Below are 26,568 nucleotides of genomic sequence, written 5' to 3' on the forward strand. Positions count from 1 at the left end.
TGTTGTAGATACCAGGGAAAAAATTATCACATCTACTTTACCTACGCTAAACTTACCTCCCGAGGCTCGACCCTATACTGTGGTGCTAGCAAATGTCCCACCTCTTGCCCCAGACACTCTTGAACATTGGTCAACTCTGAGGAACAACGCCCTCCACTATCTGTCTATTAAATTTGGGTCGAATACTACTCTCTTTTCAAACTTTAAGATGGTTAGAAGAGTTCGCTGGCTTGGTTCGTCAACAAAATCGCTGAGAGGGGACTGTGTGATCGTTTCGTTCCGGTCCCCTTTGTTGGTTAACCACATCTTGGAAAAATGTTATACTGGCCATTTAGCCGCTGACTATGTTAATATTGTTCCCCTTGACTTCTGTTATCCCTCTGTACGTTATGAAAGGTTGTGGGGCCGCGGCCCTCAACTTTATAATCCAGGATTCCCTGAAGGAGAAAGATATAACATACCAACATCTAATCATTTTGATATTTTAAGTGGCTTAGATAATAATGATTGACAGCAAACTTATCCCTTTCATACTACCCCTACTACCACCACAGAGCCTAGGTGTGACCCCAAGAATAATATTCTGTTTGAATCGGAGGTAGTCCAATGCCTACTAGAGTCTGATGATAATGTAGGATGTTTAGCTGCTCTGGAAATGGGATTAGTGGAAAGGTATGAGATTGGACCTATATCTTCTGTGGTAGATTCCACCATGGCTCCGACCGTTTGTCCCCCACCTGGATCTCTACCCTGTAGCATTTGTTCTTGGAACATTGCTGGTATTAGATCTAAAATTGGTAATCCACTTTGGCAAGACTTTATTAAATCACAAGATCTTATTTGTCTGCAAGAAACCTGGAGCAAAGACCCGGTACATCTAAATGGGTTTAAAACGTTCCATACTTCAGCTGTGGATACCCTTCATGGTAGAGCCAAGGGGGGTCTGACGATTTATATATCAAATAAACTGTATCTAATCAAGATAACGGAGCCAGTTAAAGATCCCCATTTCCAGGTTTTAACAATGATTTTGGACTCCGCCACCCCCATTGTTTTAATTAACTTCTATAATAATATAATTCCTGGGAAAGTTTCTAATGTTTGTGAGAAAATGGCTAGAGTAATTCTCTCACAGGAAAAAATCTTTGGATTTAACATGCTTATACTCCTTTATGTAATATGATGGCAGATAATAGATGTAGTATTGGTAGAGATGATGGTTTGATTTTGTCTCATTTTAACCACTCTATTTTGGGTGAACAATTGAATGAACTTATCGGTCAATTCGATCTGGGCTTTATAAATGAGGTCTGCCTAATACCATTTCATCTTCCCCCAACTTATAATGGGCGAGGCTGTACCACTACGATTGACTTTGCACTTATTACAAATAGGCATGCTTGTGATATTGCTACTTTTACCGTATCTGATATCGCATTAAGCGATCATTTTCCACTTTGTATTTCCATTTTGATTCCAAAAAGGTCTGCCCCAAAAAAAGGTTCAGACCAAGACATACTTTGGAAAAATCTTGCCATTGGTTCTTGCAATGGCTTTACGCTCAAATGGGACAAGGTGGATCAAACTAATACGCTTAAAAGGGTATTTACTAACTGCGCCACTGATTTCTTAGCATGCTTAACTGTGGATGCTACTCCAGATAATATATTAGCATCCTTTTTGTCAATTTGTAAAGAGATCAGATCCTCACTAACAAGACAATGTAGACACAACAAAGCCCAGAAGGACGGTTGGTTTAATTCTAGGTGCACTAAGGCGTACTCTCTCTTAAAGCAGGTATTACATAAACAACCTAGGTGCTCAGAAGATGTACGCATACTTAGGATACAGTATAAACTTGCTATCAAAGATAGGAAAGAGGAGATAAGGAAGGAATCTTGGGAGGCACTGCATGAGGCCTCGACATGCAATGACAGTGCTAGTTTTTGGAAGATCATCAGGAATCCCTTATTCGCTGAAAAGTCCTGTCCCTCCCTTGAAATAGCAATCTCCGAGGATGAGTGGATTGATCACTTCTCAAAAGTCTATGAGGGGGATAGAACGTTTTCTTCCTCCTGTAATCCTTCCAACAATTCATCTTTGAAAAATATGCAGTTCACCCTATCCGAGGTTGAAAAAGCGATCTGTGCAAGTAAGGGTGGGAAGGCCCCTGGCCCTGACGGTGTACCCATAGATATATTTAAGGCAGATTTGCCTTTGTGGGCTCCCCTTCTGGTGCAGGTGCTAAATGCCTGTTGTGTGTCAAAATTCTTGCCCACTTGGGTGGAGTCCATAATTGTCCCTATTTTTAAAAAAGGGGATCGACATGATCCGGCCTCTTATAGACCGATTTCCCTTTTAGATTCCTTTACAAAAGTAGCTGGACGAATAATTCTGGACCGCCTACTTCTATGGGCTGAGGATAATTCAATTTTATCTGACCTACAATATGGTTTTCGTACTGGCCTAGGAACAGTGGAACAGGGCTTAAACTTTCTGATGTTGACTGGGAAATACACCAGGGCAAGGAGGGAGAACTTGTTCGTGGCATTTGTTGATCTCTCAGCCGCTTTTGATTGTGTGATTCATTCCAAACTGTGGATATTACTGGAACAAATTGGGGTTGAAGACAACATTATTTATTTTCTTAAATGTTTTTATAGTGAAGCTTCAGCGTCTGTGCGCTATGGACAAAATGGGGAATGCACAGGCAAAATACCAATCAGGAGCGGGGTAAGACAAGGATGTGTCCTGGCCCCCTTCCTTTTTAATTTGTATATAAATGGTTTGGAGAAAGCTTTGTGCAAAAACAATTTTGATCCCCCACGCATCGCTGGCCGTCCGATTCCGCTATTAATGTACGCGGACGACGCTGTACTGATGTCCCGTACTCAATTGGGACTACAGCGCGTGGTTGCAAGTTTTGCCCTTTTTATGAAAGAACTGGGCCTCAAAGTAAGCATTGCAAAAACATTTATCATGCACTGTGGTAGAAATGTAAAATCAAAGAAGTCTATTTTTATTGAAGGTCAACGATTGGTTTTTACACAACAATTCTCTTACCTTGGTATTTTATTTACTCAAAAGGACTCCTGGGGCGAGGCATTGGCTGCAAAAAAACAAGCAATGATTCGCTCGACTGCTGCCCTTAGGTCGTTAGCAGGGAAACTAGGTACCCGACCCCCCGCAGAGTTACTTAAAATTTATAAAGCTAAATGCGTATCCGGCGCTATGTATGGCAGTGGTATATGGGGTTTTGTGGATCCTATTCAGCTCCAGGTAGTTGAGAACACTTTCCTGAGGTTTATCCTTGCGGTCCCTAAGAGTTCCTCTAATTTTAACTGTCACACAGAATTGGGGCTCTCTTTCATATCAGATCTTATTAAGCTAGAACCCATATTACTGTGGCACAGGATATGGTCTAAAGAAGAACCTAAGCTTAATCGAGATATTCTCTTAGATGTTTTAAGATTAGATGGCCATATGAGGATACCATGGCTGAGTTATGTTCGTAAATTTTTATCTGATATAGGTAAATTGGATTATTTTGTATGCCTCTTACTATCTCAGCGATCTCACGGAAGGACCTCAAAAAAGAGGGTTTGTCATTTCTAGAATCAAGAAGATGCGCTGTGGAGGTCTTAAAACCCATTGTTTTTCAACATGAATTAATTTTAACTTCTTTTAACATTCAACCCTATTTGATATATGTTCCAGGTAATTATGATAGATTTTTATTGTGTCGTTTTAGATTTGGTGTTTTCCACAGATTGGTTAGTTTTCCCACGATCAATGATTGGTCCCATGATCTGTCTCCCTGTCCCTGTGATGAAATTTCCCCTCAAAGCACTATGCACGTTATATTATTTTGTAAATTTTATAATCATGATAGGCGAATCATATTACTGCCGCTCTTAAAGATGATAGGCCATCGCCAATGCCGTCGTGCTTTTTACGAGATTCAACGCCTGGATAATCACCTTTGTGTTGCCACGCTTAATTTGTATTTGAAAAAAGTGATTTCTATTAGGAAAAGGATGACATTTTAATGTATTTTAATGTATTTTTTCTGTAAATGTTTGGGATTATGTACTTCATGCATAGTTTTATGTAATTATGTATGTATTATTTATTTTTATGTATACTTTTATGATTGTTTGATTTCAATCGAATAAAGTTTTTCTGAATCTGACTTAGACACTGTAGGGGTACAGGGCTCATGCACCTGTACCCTCACCACTGGCATAGGGCACCCAGCTAGCGGGGTGACTGATCTATGCCTGGGCAGTGGGTTGTAGGCATGGCACACAGGGATGTGTGCCATGTCGACTTTGTTCTGTACCAAAACACGCAGCCTGCAAAGGCAGGGTGTGTGTGTAAAGGTACAGAGCCTCTAAGGGTAGCACAATAAGTGCTGCAGCACTTAGAGGTCTTCCCTGGTCACAGTGCCCTGGGTACCTGTGGTACCATTTACCATTTACCAGGGGCTGACATGAGGCCAGAGATGCAAATTGGGTTAGTTTTGGGGAAAGAACACAGGCCCTGGGAACCTGATTGGCAGTGACCCAGGGCACACCAAGAAAAAGTGCATCAGTAGTCTGGCAAAAAGTGGGGGGGTTACTGCAACATAAACCTACTTTCCTACACACACCACTTGCCAATTGGAAAGGTACCAAATTACTTACCACTGTCAAATTTAGGGAGGAAGCACAGTGACTGGGGTCCTGATTAGCAGGATCCCATTCAGACTAATCAGAAAACAGAATAACACCAGCAAAAAGTGGGGGGTATCCATGAAAGCAGATCCTACTTTCCTCCAAGCATCAAAACAGAAACTTCTAGAAGGCTGCATTCTTAAGAGGGAAGACAATGACTGTTTCTTTCAAACCAGAAGAGTGGATTGCAATCATAAGAGAAAATGTGTCCTAAGTAATGTATCTCATGGATACTTTCTGATAACATTCTTTTTTTATTTTTAATGGAAATACAATCTGACCAGTTCAGGCGGTCAGTGGAGCTAACTTCAAAAGGGTACATATCAAAGCAACAATTACTCAATGATACTTTCTATGTTTCAAGTCCATTCCAACACCAGTCCCTCCATATCAATCATCAAAACAATAACTTTCAATTTTGAGGAATGACACTTCTGCTCCTCTTTTAGAAAAAGGCGATAGAACTGATAGCACACAAACACAAAGTCTGTGGGATATACGCTAGGTATTTTTTTTTTATGTGAATGAGGGGTCCGATGTGGATGTTCAGACCAATATATATTCAGTTCTCAAGCCATTTTATCAAAAGAGAAACCACAAATGCTCTCCCGACATCAACTCATTCTGCATTTAAGACTTAACGATTGTATGTATGTGATATACCTTCAGTTTATCTTTTTTTCACATCCTGATGGCTCCCAGACACAGAAAGTACTTAAGATTTCAGATTTGACAAAATTACTACCAATACACAGTTCTGCCTTTTGGTCTGAAGTCGGCTCTTCACACCACCTTGAATAATGTGGCGGTGGCAGCAGCCAACCTTAGGAGAAAGAGTATCTTCATCTATCCTTGACTGGACCACTGGCTGCTGAAAGCCAAGACTCAACAAAAAGTGAAACAACCTCATTGTAACATCCAGCCTATTGCAGAAATTGAAGTTCCACCCCCCTTTCCAGTGCAAAGGCTGTCATATCTAGAGGAACTATAGACACTACAAAAGGAAAAGTGTATTCTTCAACAGAGTATCATCTATATGGGAAAGGTGCCATCTACCATTGACAATCAGTAAACCAACAGCCAGGCAGATCTCTTTGCTTCTAGGTGCTAAGCCACCTTGTGTCTATAAATAAGACTCTGTACCTGTGTCTCTACAGGACCAGTGGTGTCAAAGAACAAATTATTGTGAAGACTGATTGATATTCACCATTACACCTATGCAGTCTCTAGCATGGTGTTGTAACAGTCAGAAACTTATGCAAGGTCTTCCCTTTGAGGAGGAAGCTTTTATAGCAAACAATAGCTACAGCAGCAACTCTTAACAGGATTGGTTGCTCACTTGAGTCTTCTAATGGTTCAATTACAAAATGGTGAGAACATATTACGTAAACCATCTCTGGCTGAGAGCAGTCCATCTAGCCTTCAAAGCGTTCCTCCCATCCCTGCACTAATAGACCACAGTGTAGTTTCAGACAGACGCCACCACCATGTATTGTAACAACAACTAAGGATACTCTAGATCACAACCATTATGCATTGAAGCTCAATCAGTTTGTCATTGGGCTGTGGCTAGGGATATGTTTATACCGTTGATCTACATCCTTGCGAGGAGCATCTAAAGTGGGTCCTGAACAATGCAATTTTAGACAATATGTTTGAAGAGTGGGAAATACATTCTAGTGTCATCTTTATAGAACAGAAAATGAACAAACATTGCATCTCGACAATGCCATTTTGATTACTTGGTCAGAATATTTCTCTCTGGCTTTCCTTTATACTGTTGATTCTCTACTTCACAGCGAAACTGAGAAAGTCTCCAAGAAAGATCATTTTAATAACCGGAGGCAAGGTGAGACAGTGGTGGTTGAGTAATCTTCTATGAATGTCCATCAAGCTACGCATGTGACTGCTGCTCAAACCCAATCTGCTCTCCCGACTCAGAGGCAAGTTTGACATCCAAACTGAACTACATTGAATTTGGCGGCTTGACTCCTGTAGGCAGACTGTATGGACATCTATATTACCCTACCCCTTTGCATAAAGGTTTTTAAAGTGGCCAAAGATCCCTCCACAATATCTTGTTATTCTATGCAGTGGGTGGAAATGATTCTATTTGAGGTGTCAAAACAAAGAACACAACCCTATTGCCTGTCAACAGGAGTTATCTTACCTTCTCTGGTATATTTTGCGCAATCCAAGCTGCAATTTATTTCTGTAAATGCATTTAACTGCTGTCACAACCTACTGGAAGTCATTAAATCAGGTTTCATTCTTCTAATTTCTTTAATTAAAGACTTCTTGAAAGGTCTCAAAAAGTGTTACTACCACTCAGAAAACCTTGAGAACTAAATCTATTTCTATTAAAACTACTTTTGAGTCTATTCACAAGGCTATATTGCAGCATCTCTTTCCTGGAAAGAAGGCATCCAATTTGCTCGCAGAGTGAACGAGATACACGATCGATCATTCTTCAAGCCATACATGGCGTTCCACTCTAACGGAGTTGGGATGAACACATATCCTTCCTTCCTTCTAATAGTTGCTTCTGAATTTGCTTATTAATCAAACCATTACAATGCCCACTTTATTTCCTGACACTTCAACTTCTGCAGTGCAGTCCCTTTGCTGATCAGACATAAGAAGAGTGTTTCTCATTTACTATGACAAGACATAAGGACTTAGTGCATCCAGCTAGCTCTTTGTCAATTATGGCCATCTTTTAAAAGTTATAGCAATCTCTAAACAGTGGTCAATGTTACTATTCACTACCAATTGGCAGGGAAACCCCTCTGAGACAAACCTAAACAACATTCTAGTAGGGCTAAAACACCACAATAGCACAACTCTGGGACGTTCCACTCACTGATATTTGTAGAGCAGCAACTTGGAATTAGTACATGAATTTACTCTTGCTTATACGCAGGATGATGTGAGGTTGGGCCAGGAAACATTTTGAAACCTATTCATGTGATATATCTTTTTATTACTGGGGTATTCTTTAATTTTGCTTATTTGTAGACTTTTCTTACTGCTCAACAGCTGCTTTCTGTAACTTTAGTTAGCTTGCTGTCCAATTCAGGTGTTTATGATCATCAATGAAAATTCTACAATGCAAAAGAAAATGTCACTTACTTGTGGTCCTTGTTCTTCATTGTAAGATTCTTCACTGAGGGCATAAAGTACCCATCCACCTCCACTGCTGGATAGGTGGACGGTTTGTTTATGACTTCAATGAAGGGCGTTGGAAATGTTTCCTAAAACACAATTTCCATAAAAGAAGAAACATGCCTCTGTGTTCAACTGCCAGTACAATCGTCATGAGTAGGTGAAGCCAGTGGAATCTTGAAGGGACCGGGTAAATTGTTCTCAGTTTTATGTGTAGGCCTATCCACTGTATTTTGTCCTCACTATTATACATTTTCAACTTCTTATGCAACTAAGTTGCTAGAGTGCTGACTTGAAATGGGTTATTTTTAATGCTATGCTCTAAATTCAGAAAAATAAAAGTCTTTGATAGACCTCTTAAGTATGCGGTTTTCAATACAGACATATATACACTGGCATCCTATATTTATGTACATGGACAATATATCTATTGAAAAGTGCTCCGGTCCACGCATGCAGGACAGAATTAGTCACACTTCTATGACTTCAGCGAAGCTTCCTAAGTAGGAGAACTAAGACAAGTACGTTTATCTTACATGTAACTAATTTCTGTTCCTGCATTGGGCCTTTCATAGATTCGCTTACTTGAATCAGAATAGCCAGTAGTATATCAAATGTGAATAGAGTGGTAAGCAGACTGACCCTTACTGGTTGTGTAGAACTTCTTGACCCATGGAAGTTTCTGTGGCTGCTTTCAAACACAGGCAACTCTGCACGAGTAAAAGTACCTACTTTTTCCAGGGCCTGCATAGCACATCTCCAGGCGAGATACTCCTGAGTGGAGTACAGCTGTTGCCTCCTTGTTTCTTGTGGAATGCGCCTCACTGAATTGATGCTGGGTGTAGCAGAATGTGATGCAGTCTGATCGGTAGTAGGCAATTCTTTGTGACCCTCTGCTTGGGTGTCGAAACAAGACATAACTGGTGAAAAGTAAATATGGCTTTTGTTTTGGCCATATAGACCCTGATGTATCTACTCTCATCCACTGACTGTAACTGTCCTTCTGCTGACGTGGATGGATTTGGGAAAAAGGAATGGAAAATTCATAGTTTATTTAGTTGAAAATCCAAAGGGCCCTTGGGCAGGATCCTATGCTGGGTGTGCATGGTGACTCTTTCGTGAAGTGAAGGAATGAGCCAACAGCTATAGTTTTCCAAGTAAGGAAAACTTGGGATACGTCGTATGGATCATCTTTAATGGAGGCAGCATCAACTGTCCAAGCAGTATAAACAATTCCCATGGTACTCAAGGGTAGTCTCATGAAATAATGATGCTTTTTCCACCTAAATCATGATATTTCAGTGAAATGAACTACGACTAAGGAATATTTGAGGCCTTCTTGGATTATGTACAGTGTTGGTCATCTGTGTGGGAATAACCACATAATGGTAATCATTGATGTTAAGGTAAGACTTCTGACATTCTCCATGTCAAAAGTATTTACAGTCTTTTTAACACTTGTAGGCAAACGCACATTTTCTTCAACAGAAAGTATTTAATAGGTGACAAAATTTGATTTGTTTTTTTCTCTTTGCAGCCAATGCAGCTGAGGATCTGCTCTTGCCATACTTTCCAGCCCTCATTGAGCACTTGAAGGGTTATCTTGTTAATACAAAAGATGAATTGCGGCCTATCCAGATTCAATCTCTGGGTAAGGATGGGTGTGTGTAATGAAGATCATGTTGATTATTCTGTTCCCTAGATATTTGGGTGTTGTGCTTAGGAGAAACATGATGTTAATTATATACTATGTACAGTATTGGCCATTAATCACTTATGTAATCTTGGAGGCAAAGGATAGATTGTTTTTGAAGTTCTGCAGCAGAAGCTGTTCTTTGTTCTCCAGTAATGGATCTTTCATAGATTGATATACTTGAATCATTCTCTATTCTCGAAGTTGGAGTGCCACGGTTAATTACAAAGCAGCACAGTATAATACACACAGCCTATAATGGTTAGAGAACATTCACTTTAGTAACCTATCCACATTTATTTATTAAGAACCAAACTTCACCCAATCAGGTGACAGCACCCTCTAGAACACTCCCCTTAAAGGCTTCATTCCCTCAGATTTTCTACTGCTCTTCATGTATGCACGTCATGTGATAGGATTCTCTCAGCTCTGCTCAGTTTATTACCAATATTTAGCATTATAGGAGTCTTATTCATCAGGAAAGACAGTTCTAACCTGTACCTGAGAATATGTGACTACTCCGAATCTCACAATCAACATAGAAAGGACTTTTCAGACCTAGTGCAACTTGTTAAACTGGTAAACCAACCTCAAAAATTTTATCAACAATGTTGTTGACATGAACACTGATGACGTCGACATCCACACAGACAACAACTACGTCGATGATGATGACAGTGATGGCAATGACGACAGAGACGATGATTACACTTTAGATGAAGAAGCAATCAAGTACGCTCTCTGTGATGGGAAAGAGGTCTCCGATGATAAAGATTACCGTTGGATAGTCGACGGAGATAAAAATAAAATACCTCCCCAAGCTAAGTTTCTCTTCTCCTACCAAACCACTTATTAGATGAAGAGAATTCAGATGATGAAGTGCCATTTGGAACGGTCTATATTCCTTTGAACTGAGTGTTAAGTATAAGGACGAAGATGAAGAGGAATGTATTATTCCTCAGGAAGACAATGTTATATAGAGAAACCTGCTCAATACATGGACCAATTCCGACATTATGGTGACAATCAGCTTCAAGAAAGCATGGTTCAAGTGCCAATAACTTTAGTATAAGACCTCCACGGTATGCTGCAAGACTATAACAAGAGGTTTATGGACCCTACGAAGGCTGAATCTCCATCACAGCCAATGCTCCTCTGCAATTCCCTCAAATACATAACCCCACTCCGCATGGTTTTACTATCCATCTGACACCCAAGAGAACACCAACTTTGAACATTGCAGGGCCGCCTACGGGTGAGGCAGTCTCCTTGGATGAAGATAGAGAGAAAGTGAATTCCTAGCAATCAACATCAAATGAATGGGATGATTACCTAATTCCAGCACCATCTCCGCCTTTACCACAACCGGTGGATTCTCCAACTACAACCAGTGGATTCTCCAACTGATGACATTGGAGGATTTCATAATTTGATGAAAAGAGCCATGAAAAGGTTTCAATTACCATCGACTATCAAGCAATCAGATTGTTTTTTATAGGGCTTTGAAGACCCTGCTAAAAATGAGTTAATGAAATCCAAATAGTAATTTTTATTTGGGAGGAAGGTGTTAACGTAATGAATAACCCAGCTGTAGTCTCTGCTGTTTTATCTGGATTAGATAAAAGATATAAAGCACCAGAAAACTTACCAGCATGTCTGATAGGTCATCCAAAACCAGATTCTGTAGTAACACAAGCAGTTAAAAGTCGAACCAGGAATTCATCCACGTCCATCTCAACACCACCTGATAGAGCTGGCTGGCACTTAGACAGCATTGGGAAATGCTTTTCCACTGTCATAAATTACTGTTTGTGCTGCCAATTCATTAGCTATTCTTGGCCTTTATATCTGAAAGAAACACATTAGTTATAGATTCCTTACCTTAGAATTACCCCCAGGCGTCAGACTGGATCCGGAAAGTTTTTCGTCAGCGTCCGAAGGTGGCGTCGGTCGGCTCCGCGTCCGTCATCGGCATCATGGTCGCTGGGATGACGTTGCGGCAGCTACTTAGACGACGCCCAGGCGCGCTGACGTAAGTTCTGTCTTTTTTCGCGCCAGCCAGTGCAGATATGGTCTTTTGTTGACTTTTTCTTGTTTCGATTCTTCGACTCCGAGCAGATGCACGAGGGATGCCCGGTTTCAAGGCCTGCGGTTCCTGCAACTGACTGATGCCAGTAACGGATCCACACCACATGTGCCTCTTTTGCCTGGAGCGCGACCACGACCCCAAGTGCTCAGACTGTTGGTCCATGGCGCTGAAGGCTTTGTGGAAGCGGTCTCGAAAGCTGCTTGAACGCCGACAGTCGGCTCTGCGCCGTTTGAGGTCCCGGTCGAGAGGGAGGTCGAGGGACCGGTTGCGGAGCCACCACCAGTCTGGTTCCAAATCATCGAAGTCTTCGCACTCGGGTTGGGTAAGTCGAAGCATAAGAATAAGTCGAAGAAGCATCGTCGCTCTTTGACTTCTCGTCGGTCGGCCAATCGAACGAGGCACGCGGGCGGTGCCACTTCCGCGGCTCTGCGCGCGGAGCCATAAGGGTCGACTCCGAGCTTCCCTCCCTTTCTGGGACCCGGAGCGACCCCCGCCCAGCTTCGTATGTTCTACGAGGCGATGCTTGCCATCTTTGGGTGGACCGACGCTGCCGGCGTGCCTTCGGGCCCCACGGACTCGGTTGGGGGGCCTAGGGCTTCGCTGCCGTTGGCTCGGGCGCCGCAGGCCCCCTTGGATCCAGGCCTGGATCCGGATCGGCACCACTACCGCGTTCGGCGTCAGTCGGCTCCCCGCCGACGTCGATCCCCGGCCTCCATCCCGACGTGGACACGGAGCCGGACCGGCGTCATCCGACGCCGGATCCGGCACTGGGTGGGATTTTTGTGCCCCTGTTCACTTCTGGGGTCCCTTTCCAACAACAGTGGCACCCACAGGATGAGGATGACTGGGAGGGGTCAGGTGAACCTTTAACTGACCAGTTAGATACTGAGTAGGACTGGAGAGAGGAACTGGGGGATGCCAATGGTCTTGACACTTCACCCGACCTTGGCATGTTGTCTCCTCCCACAGTGGCTACGGAGGAGGGAGCGTCATACGCAGTGGTGTTGCGTAGGGCGGCCGAGGCTCTCAACCTCGAGCTTCCTCCGGTGGCGGTCAGGACTAAACTCCTGACTGAGGTGCTTCAACCAGCAACGAGCTCTTCGGAGCCCCTTCTTCCGTTTAATGAGGCCCTCACCGACGTCCTTTTGAGCACGTGGTCCAGGCCCACCACGGGGGCTCCCGTGGACAGGATTATCGCCCAACACCACCGCCCGGGTCTGGGCGACCCCACTTTCTTCTCCCAACACCCCACCCCGGAGAGCTTGGTGGTCCAAGCCTCCACCTCCAAATGCGCCTTCCCTACCGCTCCTCCGGAAAGGGAATCCAAGAAGCTAGACCACCTTGGCAAGAAAATGTTCTCTTCCGCCAGCTTAGGACTGCGGTCCGTAAACACTTCATGAATCTTGGGCCGTTATTCGCACTCCGTGTGGGATATGATGGCTTCAGTGTCTGGAGGAGGCCCGGGTAGTGTCCTCCCAGGCTGTTGCCGCCGGGAGAGATGCAGCTAAGTTTATAATCAGTTGTGGGCTGGACACCGCCGACTCTCTGGGCAGGACCATTTCAAAGTCTGTAGCGCTTCGGTGCTACGCCTGGATGAGGTCCACTGGCTTTTCAGGGGATGTCCAGAACACCTTGATGGACATGCCCTTTGATGGCTGTCGCCTTTTTGGCGACAAAGCAGACAACGCCCTAGAGCGCTTCAAGGACTCGTGGGCTACGGCGATGTCCTAGGGTCTCTCCTCTCGTCTGCTTTTCGCCCCTTTCGTGGCTACGGAAGGGGTGCCCCACTACGTCCTAACCAGGGCCACCGGCCGCAGCAAGTTACCCAACCTTCGCGCGGCCGGGGACGTGGAAACAACCAGCGAGGTTCAGGGGGCCAGTGGTCTTGCCAGTCCACCAACCCCCCTCTGCAGAAGTCTCCAAACCCTCCTAGTCCGTCCTTTCAGGCCCATCAAACGCCAGTGGGCGGCTGGATTTGCCATCACCTCCCCCACTGGCGCACCATCACTTTGGACAGGTAGGTTTTGCAGATAGTCCGAAGGGGGCTACTCCCTCCACTTCGAGACTATCCCTCCAGCCATGCCACCACAATACCACCACATTTCGGATGTTCATCTGGCCCTTCTCCAGCAGGAAGTTACGGCTGTCTTGGCCAAGTGAGTCATCGAGCGCGTTCCTGTTCCAGAAGTAGGTCGTGGTTTTTACTCCCACTACTTTCTGGTTCCCAAGAAGGACAAGGGCCTGCGTCCTATCTTGGACCTCAGGGGCGTCAATCGCTTCTTCCGGAAGGAGATGTTCAAGATGTTGACGCTTGCTCAGGTCTTGTCTGCCCTCAACCCACAAGACTGGATGGTAGCGTTGGACTTGCAGGATGCTTATTTTCACATCCCCGTCCTGCCGGCCCACCGGCATTACCTACGGTTCAAGGTAGGCCACGAGCACTTTCAGTTTACCATGCTCCCCTTTGGCCTTGCCAGCGCCCCTCAGGTGTTCATGAAAGTGATGGCGGTGGTCACAGCTCATCTGCGCAGATCAGGGGTTTTGCTCTTCCCCTTTCTCGATGACTGGCTGTTGAAGGCGGGCTCGCCCCAGGCAGTCGTCTCCCATCTCCAGTCTACGGCCGACATCCTGCATTTGCTGGGGTTCTGCATCAATGTGCCGAAGTCGCACCTGATTCCCTCTCAGAAGCTAGTCTTCATCGGAGCGGTTCTGGACACTATGCGGTTTCGGGTCTATCCTCCCGAACAGCCAGGCTGGGATATTCGGGTTATGATTCCGATCTTTTAGCCTCTATCGTGGGTTTCGGTCAGAATGACCCTGAGGCTGCTGGGCCTCATGTCCTCCTGCATTCTGCTGGTCAATCATGCAGGTGGCATATGCGGGCTCTGCAGTGGGACCTGAGGTTCCAGTGGGCGCAGCATCAGGGGAATCTGTCCGATTGCGTCCAATCTTGGAGGGCCCTGCTCTACGACTTCAGTGGTGGCTTACGATCCAGGATTGGGTCAATGCCAGATTCCTCTCCCTCCCCAAACAGAATACACTGTGGTGACGGACGCATCCCTTCTGGGATGGGGCAGCCACATTGGAGAGGCGGCGATCAGAGGCCACTGGTCTCAGGCGGAGTCCGGGCTTCACATCAACCTTCTGGAGCTCCGGGCGATCCGTCTTGCACTGAAGGCATTCCTTCCCTCTGTCCGGGGAAGAGTAGTGCAGCTGTTCATGGACAACACGACCGCAATGTGGTATTGCAACAAAAAGGGCGGGGTGGGGTCAGGGACCCTATGTCAGGAGGCCCTCCGCCTCTGGGCAAGGCTGGAACATCAGGGCATTTCCTTGTTGGTTCAACACCTGGACGGTTCTCTGAACGCCAGGGCAGACGAACTCCGCCGCAGGTGCATGATGGATCACAAATGGCGTCTTCACTCAGAGGTGGTGCAAGGTCTCTTTCAACAGTGGAGAGAGAGTTGGTTAGATCTGTTAGCCACAGAAGAAAACGCGCAACGTCAGCAATTCTGCGCGTTGGAATTTCCAAGGCGGCACTCGCTCGGCGACGCTTTTCGTCGCGAGTGGAGTTGCGGTGTGTTGTACGCTTTTCCGCCTATACCACTTCTGCCCAGAGTGCTGAAGAAAATCAGGCGCAACCGGGCCCAAGTCATTCTTTGGCTCCGGATTGGGCAAGAAGAGTCTGGTATCCCGAGCTGCTCAACATGGCCATCGGTCCTCTGATCAGACTGCCTCTTCGTGAGGATCTTCTGTCGCAGCAGCAGGGGACGGTTCTCCACCCGAACCTGTACAGTCTCCACCTCCTTGCGTGGAGATTGAGCGGCGGCAGTTGACGTCTTTCGACCTGCCTCCTGAAGTCTGTGATGTAATCCTGGCAGCCAGGCATCCCTCCACAAAGACGGTATACGCCTGTAGGTGGAACAAATTTGTGGTGCACAGCAAAGGCTGTGGATCCCCTTTCTGCCCCTCTTTCTGAAGTACTCTTATTTCTTCTCTGTTTAGCCCAGCAGGGCTCGGCTCTGGGCACTATCAAGGGCTATCTTTCATCCATCTCTGCCTTCCTTCGGTTGCCAGATCAGTCTTCTCTCTTCAAGTTCCCGATGGTTAATCGTTTCCTAAAAGGCTTAACACATCTTTTTCCTCCAATTCCCTTTGTTATGCCTCATTGGGACTTGAACCTTGTACTCCACTATCTCTTGTGTGCTCCCTTTGAGCCACTGCATAACAAGGTGGTTCTCAGGACGCGTCCATCCTTTCTTGCTAAGGTGGTCTCTGCCTTCCACATCGGGCAGACCATTGCTTTGCTCACCTTCTTTCCGCCTCCGTATCATTCAAAGGAGAAAGAGAGGCTCCACCGTCTGGACCCACAGCGTACGCTCTTCTTCTATCTGGATCGCACAAAACAGTTCCGAGGTGGATGATCAACTCTTTGTTGGCTATGTTAGTGCAAAGAAGGGTTGGGCCGTACACAAACGCACCATTTCTCGATGGGTCGTGTTGTGTATTAAGGCTTGCTACTCTCTGGCTAAAGAGGAGGCTCCAGTCGGGCTACGTGCTCACTCCACCAGGGCGACGGCGGCCACTACTGCCTTGGGAAGAGGAGTGCCTCTGAATGACATGTCAGGCAGCCACGCAGGCATCGCTGCACACATTCACCAAACACTACTGTCTGGACAGCTAAGTATGGAGAGACGGCTTCTTTGGCCGTTCTGTTCTCCAGGACTTTCTGGTGTGATCTTGGTTCACAGACCCACCACCGGGGTTGATATTGCTTGGGTATCTATTCTAAGGTAGGGAATCTATAACTAACATGTTTCTTTCAGATGCAGAAGTTACTTACCTTCGGTAAAGATATATCTGTAAGAAACATTAGTTATAGATTCCTTACAGCCCCACCCATCCTCCCCGTTCTGCGAACTGATTTCTAGGGTTAAGAACATCCTTTCAGGGCCCTATTTTTTTGCACCAATGGTCAGTGTCTTGCATGGCTCTGCGTTTCTGGCGTGGAAAGTCGTGTACAGAACAGAAGTCCGCGCGCGAGGGCGGTGTCTAAGTAGCTGCCGCGACCTCATCCCAGCGACCACGACCACGACGACGGACACAGAGCTGACCGACACCACCTTCTGACACGCAGAGGTACTGCTGATGAAAAAACTTTCTGGATCCAGTCTGACGCCTGGGGGTAATTCTAAGATAAGGAATCTATAACTAACTAATGTTTCTTACAGATACATTGTTACCGAAGGTAAGTAACTTGTGCGACAGGCAAATGTTGTCAGACATTGCTGCATACATAGTTCTCCAGCATTGGGGTATCTTTCATAGATTCACATGCTTGAATTATTCCCCATCGTCGAAGTGGGAGTCCCAAGGTACATTTAATGCAGTAATGCAGTAATGTAAGTAATGACTTTAACATTAAAGGTAATAGAGAAAAAACATTCACTTTAATATCTTGTCCTCGTCATTAGAAATGGTCTAAATTCCAGCCAATCGGGCGACAGCACCCTCTGGATCCCTCTCCACAGAGGCTCGAGGCTCCAGGCTCTCAGATTTTCTACCTCACCTCATGTGAAGGGAGTATCCCTGAGCTCTGCTCACTACTTTCTCTTTTGGCCTACTGAACATTTTTTTTCTTCAGCTCAGCTTGTCTTTTACAAAGAGGTCTCTTTTAGGCATTGTGACTTCTGTGGGAAACTCAGACTTCACTTGGATGATCCCCACAAGAATGGTATTTACTGGCTTCATCCTGATCATCAGGTGAGAAATTGTAAAATCTGCAGAACTTTCTTTCAAAAAACTTCGAGCGATAGAGAGGGTCTTCTTCTTCTGTGGCTACAGAAGTTGAAGACCAAAGACAACCCTCTGTCTGATGAGGACAGTGATTCCTCCCTCAAAAATACTGCCTCTTAAAAGAGGGCAAGTGAGGTGCATTTGGTGTCTCCTAAGGCTGTTAAGGGGATGAACAAACATCACCATTCTTTAAAATCTGATGATCAGCCCTCCTCATCTAAAAAGGTCTGCCTCTCACAAGGGTCATTCTGTGCCCTCTACTTCTTCTACAGCCTCATCTAAGGAAAAGTCAACGTCCAGGTCTACCGGAGACTATTTAGTCACCTCAAAAAGACACTCCGTCGAGGAAGCCGACGTCAACCTTCTCTTTGCCTAATACTAAACTTATTATGTCTTCGTCCACTACTCCGTCGACCATAGTTTCTCTAAAGGTGAGGCCTTCTACGTCGACGACAGCATTGTCTATGACGTCGACGATGAAAAAATTACTTATCATTATAAGATTCGTCGACTGATTGTACATCGCCGCTGCGGCTGTCAACGGCTCTGAAAAGTAAGAATCTCTCGTCGACTGTAGCCTCAACGATGGTGGCTCTGTTAACAGACCCGAAGCCTATGTCCATGGACCCGCGTCGACAATCCTCGGTGCGTCAAAGCTGTCGATGGAAGAGAAAAGTCGATGAAAACTTTGTCATCGACATCCTCGTCGACGGTTTGTTTGACTTTGTCGTCGTTGTTACCTCCGATGATTTTGCCTGCAACCCAGGATAATGGATCCGATTCTACTTCAATGAAGAGGCAAGTTACCCAGGACATTGTTTTATCATCTATAGTTTCCTAATCTAAAAGAAGGGCTTGACAAGAAGTGATTTTACTTATCCACACCTCTCCTAGTAAGGTGTCTCCCAATCCTCCAGAAGAACATTTTGGTTATGGAGACAAAGAAGAAGATTCTGATGACAAAGGCATGTTTGGTGTGGCCCACAGTCCTTCAAACCTTGGAATAAAATGCCAGTAGAATGATGATGAATATGTCTACTATCCTCAGGACCGCAACCAGGATAGAGAAAGGGAACAAATCATTCAAATGCCTGTTTCTCTAGTATCAAATCTACAGCATATGGTGGAAGACTATTACCGCAGATTCCCTCTTTCCGAACCTGCAACTTCAGTCCCTCAAACTCCTACTGCACGGGCATCCTTGATAATAAGATCTCCTCCTCCTTTTTCTGCACCACCTGTAGCACCGTAACCATAGGGTCAGGAGCATCAACGTACTAATGATGGAGAGGAGGGTGAGCTGGATAAGGTATCACTACCTAACCAGTGGGATGACTATCAGATACAAACACTATCTCCTTCCACCCCGCCTCCGGTGGATTTGCCACCCGAAGATATAGGGGGTTTCACTACCCTTATGTAAAGAGCAGTAAAGAGATTTCAGCTTCCCATTGTCACCAAAGAAGCTGATTGTTTCCTTTACGATTTTAAGGAACAGACGAAAAGACAGATTTGTTCAATCCCAATATTGGATTTTATATGGGAGGAAGGCCTATAGGTAATGAGAACACGAGCCTCAATTTCAGCAGTCTTGCCTAAGTTGAAGTATAAGGTGCCGGACAACTCGCCAGCCTGCCTTTTAGGGCAAGCTAAGACTGATTCAGGGATTTCGCCAGCGGCTCAACGTCGTGCCAGGAATCCTGCTTCACTCCTGTCTGCCCCTGTTGATAGAGATGGAAGACATCTTGACTCTATTGGTAAAACATTCTCCACTATGGCAATGACCACTGTTAGAGCGCCGAAGTATCTTGCCATTCAGGGTAGATACGACCACCAAATGTTGTCGGGCATTTCGCTGTTTATTGATAAGTTGCCTGAGGACTAGAAGGCAGAAGCAATGAGAATTCTTCAGGAGGGAGAGAGGAACTCGGAGATTATTGACTGTTCTGTGGACGTTTCATCGACAGGTTTCCGACAGTTGGCTGGGGCTGCGGTCCTAAGACGACAGGGTTGGTTAAGAGCTACTTCTTTCCGCCAAGAAGTACAGACAAAGATCATCGATATGCCTCATGATGGCAAATCCTTATTTGGCTAGCATATTGATGAAACGCTGCAAACGATTCTGAAGGATACAGATACTCCAAAGGTGCTAAGCACCCTGCAGTTTAGGAAGCAGCCCTTTAGTGGAGCCAGAGGACGTGGCTCATCTTCCTTTTGGGGAGGTTATAGCCAGTACAAACAGTTCCAACCATATTGGGAGCAATCACGATATTCATCAACACATTATCAGCAGTCGTACAAGCAACCCCCTGCTGCTTCTTACAAGCACTATAGAGTAAAGACAACATTAAGAGGCAGAGAGATCATCAAACAGTGACATACGTCAGTGCCGGCCGCAATCCCCACCAATCCTTGCAAAATTGGTAGAAGGATTTCTTGTTTCCTCCCCAAATGGTATACAATAACAACAGACAGATGGGTATCAACATATAGTTTCCATTGGTCACACATTGGAATTTCAGAAAATTCCTCCAAATTACCCACCCCTAGGTCCTCCGCCACCTTATCTAACGGAATTATTATCTCAGATAAAGGTAATGTTGCACAAGGGAGCGATCGGAGTGGCACCAGGTGCACAGCAAGGAACAGGATTTTATTCAAGATTTTTCCTTATAAGAAAGAAATGGGTAAAGGGCGCCCCATCTTGGACCTATATTGCCTAACAAATTCCTGAATAAAAAGACTTTTCGTATGTAATCGCTTCAAGAGGTGCTTTAATTAGCGAATCAAGGAGATCACATGACTACCCTAGACCTTTAAGACACCTAATTTAATATCTCCATTCACCCCAAGCACAGGAAATTCTTACGCTTCATATTGCCTGGCATTGACTTTCAGTTCCGCGTTCTCCCATTTGGCCTTTGTTCAGCGCCTCCAGTGTTCACCAAGGTCCTAGCACCAGTGGCGGCCCATCTAAGACAAGCAGGGTTACAAATTTTCCCTTACCTGGATGATTGTCTCATAAAAGCAAACTTTTTTACAGTGGCAAGCAGTCCTATTCAGAAATGCCTATCCCTTTTCCAGTCCTTGGGGCTGTCCATCAACGTTCCAAAGTCTCACTTAATTCCCTCGAAGGTCAGAACGTTCTTAGTAGCAACCTTGGACACTCAACTAATTCGCGCTCCAGGCAAAACAGGCACACGCGATGCGGATCCGTCACTGACATCAGTCGGCTACAGGAACCGCAAGTCTTGAGGCCGGGCATCCCTGACGTGCACCAGGAGTTGAAGACTCAAACAGTGTCGGTCAAAAGTCGGCAAAAAGTTAGTCAAAATGCTACTGGAGGTACTGCTCTCTCCAGATCTGTGCTGGCTGGCGCAAAAAAAGAAAGAACTGACGTCAGCGCACGAGGGCAGCATCTATGTAGCTACCGCGACGTCATCCCGGCGACCACGACGAATGCGGAGTCGACTGACGCCACCTTTCGACGCGCAGGGGTACTGCTGACGAAAAACTTTCCGAATCCAGTCTGACGCCTGGGGGTAATTCTAAGGTAAGGAATCTATAACTAACCTATGTTTCTTACAGATATATCATTACTGAAGGTAAGTAACTTGTTCATCGCTTCTGGGAGTGTCCTCCTGCATTCCTCTCATTCCCAACTGTCGCTTAAGGATGAGGCCCTTGCAAGAAGAACTAGACAGTCAGTGGTTAGAAATCTCAGGGTCCTTCGCGGATATTATAAGGATGCGCTTCAATGGTGGAGTCACATCCCGAACATAGCCACAGGCCAGTCATTCTTAATAGATACTTTGAAATAAATAATTATGACGGATGCCTCCATCGAATGTTGAGGAGCACATCTGAAGGGTCTGACAGTCAAGGGCAAAAGGGACAGCCAGCAAGGGTCCCTACAAATCAGTCTGTTGGAACTAAAGGCAATTCTCAATCAAATAAAAGCAATAGCCAAAACATATAGGAATGTGGGAAGGAAAAAGGCACACCTTTTTGAAAAAGATCACGGAGAACCGCTTGTCCCACAGCTGTGTCAGAATTGCTTGTGCCTTCCAAAGTAATGCCTTTACCGTACAGCTGTGGAAGTAGTGTCAGCATGTGTTTATAACTATTAGGACGAACTACTGACCCGTACTGGTCTGAAAGTTCTGGGGTACGGAAAATATGTGAGGTAGTGTGTAGAGTCTCATGCTGCTAAGCTGAGCTGCTGCCGGACTCTGGGATGAAAGCGTGAGCCCAAACTGTGTAATATGCTGTGAAGTCATGTGCTCTGGCCGCTGTGCCACATCTGTGTAAGAAGTGTCAACATGTAGTTCTAGCTACTTGGAGGAATTTTTGTTTCAAACATTGTAACTTGTGTATGGTGCTTAGGGGGTGTTATATAGGGAGTGCAAAGGTAAATTTGCATGTATGAAATGAATTTGGTATTTGGAAAGTGGAAAGCACTGACTCCTACGGGTCTGATGGCGCTGGGGGCGTAAGGTGAGGTGCTGCTGGAGTTGGGAATAAAGCTGATGAACTACTGACCCCCATTGTGAACTTTTAACGTGCACGTGCCGTTAAATGTTCGATAAAATGTTGCAAAAGTATATCGTTAGGTTAAAAAAAAACGATTAACTTTCAACCTGCAGGTGTCATAGAAGGTTCCAGAAAGTGTGATGATAAAATAGGTTGAACTTGTGACCTGTATGTGGCGCGGAATAATAAGTAGCTTTTCGGAAGGAAAATTCTAAATTAACCAATGGAGGTAAGTTTTGGAATGTCGTTGAAGGAATTATGTATTCTGATTTGTTCTTTACATGTATTTGTGTGGAGCGACAGAGAAATTGTGCGATTCCTGGTTTCATTCTTGATGAAGTCGGAGCTTTACATGTACTATGTGAGAAAGAGAGAATTGTATGCGTGTGTCATTTGAAATCTGGATAACAACTACAAAGGTGAGTTAGAAATGAACAAGGTGTGTTATGTGTTTTATAGTATTGATTAAGATTTGAGGTGATGTTTTTAAATTATGAAAGTATTTTTTATTTCAAAGTATTATAGTGTTAATAAAGTGTGGTGTTTGATAGTGGTTATGAAATATGCATAACATTTGAGCTGTATTTTATAAATATGTTTAGGAATTTTTCACAGAGAAGGAAGTATAGTTTGTCATCTTTATAGGACTGTATTGTTTTGAAAATTAGGTACAGCGTTAATTTGAGTTTGTTATGTATTTGGTGAGATAAAGAAAATGTCGCACGTTTGCAACTGATACTTTTTGTGGAAATAGTGGGGTGGGGGGTGGTGGTAGGAGACGTATGTGTTAAGTTTAAAGCGATAAAACGAAATGCAGAAATGTTATGTGGGCATGTTGTGGTCTTATTTTTGACACTGAGAGGTAGGTTTGAATGTAATTCAGGGTAGGTTGTTGTACAGTGGGGCCGTGTACAGTGTTTGGAGATTACATGGAGACGAGATGGAGATAGGAAAAGTGATACGTTCCTTTTATATGTACTCATAGTTTGAATCATGTGATCCTAAGTTGAGATAAATATGAATATGGTTTCTGGTTTGCATTTATATGGTAGTAAACATATTAATTATTGTCTGTTCTTATGGAATAGAAGTAGTTGGGGAGTGCTTCTTTAGAAGAGATGTATTATAAATGTGCGAGAGATAATAAAAAAATGTAAATGTGCGGTATATTTTCTGTATGACTGTTGACATTAGAGAACTACATGTGATTATAAGTGATACTATTTGTCAGGGTGTGTCGCTGTGACGGATATATGTAGGTGTTGAAGTTGTTCGTGTTTTACTGATGGTGAGCTTCACTATCCCTTTTGAGACACTCGTCAATTTATTCATTCCATTTAATATCTTTAATATAGATACAGTAAAGGGACTCTATATCAAAAGTTTGGGAATTAGAACTTTGTTTACTCTCCCCATGCCCTGCTATACACTCTACAGAGTGTTTAAGCGACTTTCGTAACATATAGATGTCTAGCTAGTAAAGGTGGTGTAGTTCGACTGGGCCCATTTATAAACCGTGCTATGGGATGGGTTATGTTTTACCCGCCAATTTGCATGTTTGAATAGTTTTTGCTGATAAGTGTTCCGGTAGACAAATGTTAAAATTAAGCCTGTGTATGGGTATAGTGGCGCTACTAGGAATGGGGATTTCTTTTTGATTTCGTACTGTTAACCAAGGGGCGGGGTGGGTGTGGGGGAGGTAGTTATGTTGCTGCTTGAAATACAGAATATAGTAACGTGTAGATGTGGAGCTACTAAAGGTGAAGTAGTACCACTGGGAGCACTTATAAAGCGCCCTATGGCATGGTATATGTTTTACCTGCAAATTTGCATGTTTTAACCCCTTCGCTGCCAGGCCTTTTCCCCCTCCTGTGCCAAGCCTTTTTTTGGCTATTTGGGGTAGTGCGCGATGAGGCCCCTTTAACTTTTTGACCACATAAGGTATCCACGCCAAATGTGCGTCCTTTTCTTCCAACATCATGGGGATTCTAAAGGTACTCAGGGTTTGTGGATTCCCCTGGAGGGGTCACAGAAATGAGCCAAAATACAGCAAAATTTTGTTTTTTTGCGGAAAAATGGGAAAAACGGGCTGCAAATGAAAGCATCTGGGTTTTTCCCTGCAAATGTTATCAAAAAAGGGTTTGTGGGGTTGAGATCAGCATTTTCCCAGCTTTTAGGGGATACCAGACTTTTGTCAGAAACCCAACATTTTTTTACACAGTTTTGGCATTTTTCTGGGACATAGCCTATTTTTGCTATTTTTTGTGCTTTCGACCTCCTTCCAGTTAATGCTAGAAATGGGTACAAAAGCAATAATGGATCCTGGAAAGCTATACATTTTAGAGAAGTAGACAAAATTCTGAATTCAGCAAGGGGTCATTTGTGTAGATCCATCAAGGTTTCTTTATAGAAACTAACAGTTAAATATAGGATACATTGAAAATTAGTTGAAAAAAACAGCCTTTTGTGTCAACGTTTTCACCTGTTACTTCTTCTAATTATGACAGCTCTTTGAAAGCAATATACCGTTACATCCGCTGGACATTACTGGTTGTGGGGATATATAGGACTTGTAGGTTCACCAAGAACCCGACGAACCCAGAGCCAAAAACTGAGCAGCAACTTGCAATGGTTTTTTATTATGTACCGGGTATATAGTAATTATTCTGTAAAAATGTGTACATGGAAAAATCGGTATGAAAGACAACTATGTATTTCTAAAATGGGAACAAAATATAGAGTTTAGAAACAGTAGATATTTGCACATTTCTGAAATTGGGAATACTCATACTAGCATGAGAATTATCAGTCATTTTTTAGAATGACTTCTTTTTTATACAATATCTTTCATTTGGAAGGCAGAAATGCATCGAAAGTCAATAGGTAATAACAGTTCCTTTACAAATCTGAATTACACTAAGTCTCCCGATAAAAATGGTACCTCACTTGTGTGGGTAGGCATAGTGCCCACGACAGGAAATGGCTCAAAACCCAACGTGAACACACCACATTTTCACAATGAGAATGTACCCTTTTTTGCGAAGTGTCTAGCTGTAGTTTTTGAACACTAGCTCTGCCGGCACCTAGTGAAATGTTGCAAACCTATACATTTTTGAAAACTAGACACCCAGGGGAATCCAGGATGGGGTGACTAGACTGCCTCCCACCAGAGTCTGTTACCCAGAATCCCTTGCAAACCTAAAAAAAAAATTTTTTAAACACATTTTCCCCACATTTCGGTGGTGGAAAGTTCCGGAATCTGCGTGGATCCACAAATTTGCACCCACCCCGCGTTCCCCAAAGTCTTACGAGAAAAACGGTACCTCACTTGTGTGGGTCGGCCTAGTGCCGCGACAGGAAACGGCGCAAAACGCAACGTGATCACACCTCAATATCGCTGTGAAAAATGACCCTTTTTTGGCAAAATGTCTAGCTGTAGTGTTTGAACCCTAGCTCTGCGGGCACCTTGGGAAACCTAGCAAACCTATACATTTTTGAAAACTAGATACCCAGGGGAATCCAGGATGGGGTGACTTGACTGCCTCCCACCAGGGTCTGGTACCCAGAATCCCTTGCAAACCTAAAAAATTGTCCAAAAAACCATATTTTCTCCACATTTCTGTGGTGGAAAGTTCCGGAATCTGTGTGGATCCACAAATTTCCACCCACCCCGCGTCCCACAAGAAAAACGGTAACTACTTGTGCGGGTCGGCCTAGTGCTTGCGACAGGAAACGGCACAAAACACAACGTGGTCACACCTCAATTTCGCAGTGAAAAACGGCCCTTTTTTGGCAAAGTGCCTAGCTGTAGTTTTTAAACCCTAGCTCTGCGGGCACCTTGGGAAACCTAGCAAACCTATACATTTTTTAAAACTAGACACCCAGGGGAATCCAGGATGGGGTGACTTGACTGCTTCCCAGCAGGGTCTGTTACCCAGAATTCCTTGCAAACCTAAAGAATTGTCCAAAAAAACATATTTTCTCCACATTTCTGTGGTGGAAAGTTCCGGACTCTGCGTGGAGCCACAAATTTCCATTCACCCCGCGTTCCCCAGTCTTACGAGAAAAATGGTACCTCATTTGTGTGGGTCGGCCTAGTGCCCCCGACAGGAAACGGCGCAAAACGCAACGTGGTCACACCTCAATATCGCAGGAAAAAATTACCCTTTTTTTGGCAAAGTGCCTATCTCTAGTTTTTGAACCCTAGCTCTGCGGGCACCTTGGGAAACCGAGCAAACCTATACATTTTTGAAAACTAGACACCCAGGGGAATCCAGGATGGGGTGACTTGACTGCCTCCCACCAGGGTCTGTTACCCAGAATTCCTTGCAAACCTCAAAAATTGTCAAAAAACCCATATTTTCTCCACATTTCTGTGGTGGAAAGTTCCGGGATCTGCGTGGATCCACTAATTTCCACCCACCCCGCGTCCCCCAAAGTCTTACGTGAAAAACGGTACCTCACTTGTGCGGGTCGGCCTAGTGCCCGCGACAGGAAACGGCGCAAAACGCAACGTGGTCACACCTCAATATCGCAGTGAAAAATTACCCTTTTTTGGCAAAGTGCCTAGCTGTAGT

The sequence above is a fragment of the Triturus cristatus genome, chromosome 1_1, assembly GCF_964204655.1.
Source record: "Triturus cristatus chromosome 1_1, aTriCri1.1, whole genome shotgun sequence".
Lineage (NCBI taxonomy): Eukaryota > Metazoa > Chordata > Amphibia > Caudata > Salamandridae > Triturus > Triturus cristatus.